Here is a 6,000-nt window from a genome sequence, read left to right as displayed (position 1 = left end):
CTGTCTTTGGATTTCCTGCTGTCAATAGAATTGTTTTTGTCACAACTTCATGGCTCATAAGTTCATACTGCACTTTCCTACTTGCACACCTTTGCTCACTGTCATTCCTGAATACCTGCAGCTTTGTGATGATAGAGGATGAAATCATTCCTGCCAAGACTACATCTAAGTTAGGTATTTATCGTCAACACACGGACCCCAGAAGCTCAAGGACAATATTCATCCCCTCACAGCAACTAGGGATAGGCAATAAATGCAACCTTGTCAGCAACAACTAGGCCCTGGGGAAAAAAACAGAAATTAGCATGGAGAGATTGTTTCTGTGGTGGTATTAAGTCCCACAGATTTTTAAGCTGCAATTTTTACACATCATCATGAGAGCTGTCAGATCCCTTGTTTTTTCCACACAATAAAAGTATCAGTCCAGCTTCCACATGTACAAAAACTATGGGAGCTCAACTAATCCTTTCTACTGATATTCACCAGTAGATATTAGATTAGGTATCAATCAAATCAAAGCACTTCAAATGTTGAAAAAAAGTTTTTGAAAATCATCCATTTTTGTTTTTAAAAATCATTCTGTTCTGTGGATCTAATTCCACTCTTCTTCACTCGCTGTCATTTTGTCCTCTCTTTGGCTGTTCTGCCTGAGCAATTGTTATAGAAACCAAGTAAAATGTATATGTATTAGCTAAGTTAGTTATAATGAACTGACTTAGTTACTGTATACTTGTTTAATCAACTCAAAATATCATTTTTTGTAGCAAAACAACAGAAAATTCTACACCTAGTACTGTATTCTGTAACTCCATGACCTTATGCACAAAAGGAACGCTTTTGGAAATGAAGATTACAACAATATACCCTGCTTCTATGACTAATTCTTTAGAACATAGGATTTCTTCTAATGATATACTGAAATTGCAACTACTGTATCAATTGTATGCAAACCAAATTTTCTCTTGAGAAAATCAATAAAAGGTCACTGAAAATGAATATTCTTAAACCATCAACGTAACAATGAGGAATTCAACTGAAAGCATTTAGCTAAAATAATACAATCGAACAAAGAAAAAAATCACACTTACATAATTGCTTTTTTTCAGTTATTTGTATTAAAATCAAAAAATTTCACAATTTTTCTTGGCAATGTTTGTGTAAAATTGCTAAGCCATATGAACATGTAATCAAATTAAATGCAAATGTAATATATTCACACACAACTCTTGTTAAGAAAGATCAGTTCAATGTTCAAGGATGCTTTAACAAAGCAAAATGGAATTTATTTTTATAAAGGGGCTTAGAGGAGTTCTTTTGATAGGTTTGAAATCAAATCATTTAAATATTATGCAATTTTTAATGTAGAAATTCAATATCAAGGTTATGTTATACAAATTTATAAATAAAGAATTAAGTCTATTCAAAAGATTTTGCTCAAATTACTTCCCTTTGTCAGTTTCTCTATTTTATATCCAAGATGGCCATTTCTTACTTCGAGGCATTTCTTGCATGTCCTAATACAGCGGTGGCACTCAGCTGCAAACCGACATGGCTTTCCATGTTGCAGGCAAGGATGAATTGTCTGATATTGTTGGGACTATCCAGTCTTTCTAGTTTGCCTTTTGTCTGTTATTGTCTGGACCCTTATTTATTGCAAAATCCAAGTGGAGAGGTATATAGGTTATACCTCTTGATCCCTTTGATTAAACCTAATTAAAGTCGGTTTTACTGCACTACTCTCATATCTTATATGCCCAACATCATTGACTGATATAAAATTAATTAATACCCCTTGTTAATGGTTGTGCTCAAATCCAGGATTAAGTTGATAACATCCACTAAAACTCTCCACCTTGATTAAAGCTGTATCTTCAAATCTAGAAGAATAACACAATTTTGTTTAGTAGGAACAATTGTTAATTATTAAATATGGATTAAAGCAAAACAATAAAGCAATGATAATATTCACAGTAGTAAGCGGGAGATTGTACTAGCTAACTAACTTACTGCCCTTTAGTTCACTTTCCTTTAATAGTTGGAAGATTTTCCATCCAAAATTTAGGGTGTTTTCAGTGGGAACAGCTTGTATTTATTGTTATAAATACATTTATACATTCCTGTTAAATACATTTCTTCATTAATATACTGAAATCTTAACCAGTGTTGGAAAAGAGACAGCAACTAAACAGGAAACGTTAAGTACATTTCTTTCCAGAACATGATGGCAAAATCTTTTTCAGAAAACCAACAAAACGATTGGATACTCCACCTTTGTCAGATTATTTAATTCAGAATAAAGAATGATGTATCGCCACAAAATGCTGATACCAGTAATATGAAGTCGAATCTCATGACACTGACATTGGTGCACTAGCATTTACTTTTTAAACGAACTTTATTTTTAACTGATGTTATTGGGACATCCTATCAGTTTCAACACAAACCAGTGTTAGATGGGAAACCACTCTAGATTGGGTGAACTGTAGCTTCATTGACAGGATTACTACATTCCCTCTTATTAGGAAAGAGACGATATTGATGATTCCACACATTCTGTGATTACAAGGACAAAAATACAAAAGCAGATGCAAAAGTTAGATTGTTGACTGACAGAAAAGAAAATTTCAGGAAATAAAAGGAAAGCTAATACTGACCAAAACCATTCTAAACGTAGTGTTTCACTATTAACAGATTCAGTACATTTCTCTGTACCTCAAGTTCGTCACTTCTAACCATTTGGAAAATATTCTATCTTTCTTGGGATCAAAGCTTATTGCTTGCATTTTACAACACAACTCCATTTTTCCCCACTATCAATATCCTTTTGAAATCTTGTGCAACTATTATCATTTCTGCCATCAACAAACTTGAGTATGTAATCTCCTATTATTTCTTCAAGTCATTGATGTTGTGAATCCGAATCATCCTCTTGAAAAGCAACTGGAGGACTTGTAAATATTGCATTTTTTGAGCTAGTGCATTTGCCAATGAGACAATAGTCAATTGCCTATGTCTGGTGACACCAGTCTACAGTTGACAGAATGGCAGACTGACAACCATGTGAACAACTCAAACCTTATCCTTCAAGATCTTGCCTTCAAAACCTCAATCATATTGCCCAAAGATTTTTCCATAATGACTCTGCAGAATTTTTTTTTCTCTCTTTGTCCAGGACTGTGTTGTTTGTGTGCTGTTTGGGCTATTTGGAAGGGTAAATATTTATATACTTGCACATTAAAATCTAGGTGTGTCAATTAGTTTGCCATCTTCATTGAATAAATCTTGTCACATAATTTTAAAAAATATATTGAGTTGAAGAAACTTGGCAGTTGGATTTGTATTATAAAACTAATAAATTGAAAGTTTTGTTTTACAACAAATCAATAAAGAAAAATGGTTGATGGATCCTTTTATTTTGTCTAATGTAGGGAATGCATATGATTGTTTTACTTGTTTCCAATATGACCAATGAATTCATAATATGGCCCATGCAGAGGTTCTGTGCACTCCTCCCAACTTGGTCAAAAACATGTAAGTGCAGGTTCTCTCAAGATACTGAACACCAATAATGTTTAATTGGAAATGGGGAACCATAAGTGGAAAAGAATAAAAGGAAGAGCACCAGGTTCTACTGCATTATTAAATCAAAATAGCTTTGGCTGTTACTAAGTTTCTGAAGATCATAGAATCCCTACTGTGTGGATGCAGACCACACCGACCCTCTGAAGACCATACCACCCAGACAGTGATAGTGTGTATGGTGCAGAAGGTCAAGACAATTCCAAGGCAAGATGCAGGAACAGAAGTAGGCCATTCAACCATTAAGTGTGTTCTGGCCTTCAATGAGACCATGGCTAATCTGATAATCCTCAACTCATTTTCCTACCTTTATTTCCCAAAAGCCTTGATTCCCTTATTAATTAAAAATCTGTTCTCAGGCTTGAAGGTATTGAGCAATCCCAGCCCCTACAGCTCTCTGCAGTAAAGAATTCTACAGATTCACTACCCTGTAAGAGAAAACAAATCCTCCTCATTTCTATCTTAACTGGATGACTCCTTACTTGTAGATTATGCCCGCTGGTCCTGGACTCTCCCACTAGGAAAGTCTACCATCTATACTAGTAAGCTCTTTAAGAATCTTACATGTTTCAATAAGGCTGCCTCTTATTGTTTTAAATACCAATGAATACACGCCCAACCTACTCAACCTCTCCTCAAGACAGTCCTTTCATACCAAGAAACAACAGATTTAGCCTTCCCTGACCTGCCTCCAATGTCAGTACATCTTTTCTTAGATAATGGGACCAAAATGGGTCACATTACTCTAGGTGTGATCTAACCAGTGACCTGTATAATACTAATAAATCTATCCATTTTAATATTCCATTCCCTTTGAAATAAATGCCAACATTCCATTTGCCTTGCCTGTTATCCATTAAAGTGGAATGCTAACATTTTGTGATTCATGCACGAGGACTCCCAATGCCGTGTTGCACCTTTCTGCAGTATTTCTCAATTTAAGTTATATTTAGCTCCTCTATTATTGTTGCTGAAGTGCAGACCTTACATTTTCCCACATTACGTTCCATCTGTCAAGATTCTGCCCACTCGCTTAATCTGTCAATATCCCTCTGAGGAATCATTAGGTTATCCTCACCAGTCATCTTCCCACCTATTTTTGTGTCATCTGCAAACTTGGCTATAATAGTCGCTGACCTCATCCACGCCATTAAAAATATAGTAAATAATTGCAGCTCCAGCACTGACTCCCTCTGGAACATTACCACTCCAGGTTGTCATCGTGGTATGCCTCCCTTATCCAACTCTCTGCCTTCTATTAGTTAGTCTATCCACTATCCTTGCTAGTATACTACCCACTACACCATCTCATTGGGTAGCCTTATGTGTGATAGCCCATTAAATGCATTTTGAAAATCCAAATATATTAGATCTACTGCAACAAAAACAGAAATTGATGGAAAAACTCAGCAGGTCTGGCACCATCTGTGGAGAGAATGTTGAGTTAACATATATAGTCCTGTAAACCTACATCAGAACTGAACTTCGATCTACTGGCTCCCTTTCATCTTGGCTTCTTGTTACCTCCTTAAAGAATTTTAACGGCTAGAAATATTCACCAATCCTACTTACTAATCAGTTGTTTTCCTTGCACTTGTGACACACTGTGATTTGTTTTGTCACTTGGCTGCTAGCCTCACTGCAGATCAACGTTTTGTTCTGCACCTTTACTCCTCTCCTGTTTACCTATTGCTGGAACATGTACCCCAACTTTCTGGCTCAGAGTTAGAGATTCTACCATTTTGCCTCAAAACCTTTATAAATCCATTACACATTGGGAAGCAACCTAATTAAATCCAGTCAAAGCATCTAGAGTTCTCTAGTCATGTTGTATAGTCATGTAGACACCTTCACAGTTCCTTGTTGGAAGATTGCATTTACAAATTTGGCCATGACATATTTCTTCCCAAAAAGGATTTGTTACATGAATATTGGCTGGTTCCTTTAACACCATGAATACAGAAATTTGGCCTTTCTCATTTGAGGCCGTTAAATCAATTTCTGGTTGAGACCATTCAGGCTAGAAAATGCCCCAACAACTTTCCAGAGACTAATGAACCAACACATTGTCTTAGTTCCTAACTGCATGACCTACTTTAAAGATATGATAGTAACAGTGATTCTTGGAAGAACCACTTGGAACAGCCAGAAGCTCTGTTCAGATAATTACAATTGGTTTGGTGATGAACCCAGTCAAAAGTGAATTTGCAAAACTGTAGGTAATCTTACCAAGATATAAAATATAGCAAGGACAAGTGCTGTTAAGAACAACAAATTACAAACATATATGGAATTCTCAGTTCAAAGACTTAAATAAGAAATCACAAGGTTTTTGGGGATGGATAACTTCTACCACAAGGTTGTGTCAAACTTCAGTAATACAGCTGTTTCACTGACATCTTTGCTACAAAGGAAAGCCAA

The sequence above is a fragment of the Hemiscyllium ocellatum genome, chromosome 13 (genome assembly GCF_020745735.1).
Source record: "Hemiscyllium ocellatum isolate sHemOce1 chromosome 13, sHemOce1.pat.X.cur, whole genome shotgun sequence".
Taxonomy (NCBI): domain Eukaryota; kingdom Metazoa; phylum Chordata; class Chondrichthyes; order Orectolobiformes; family Hemiscylliidae; genus Hemiscyllium; species Hemiscyllium ocellatum.
Note: the sequence above shows the minus strand (reverse complement) of the source record.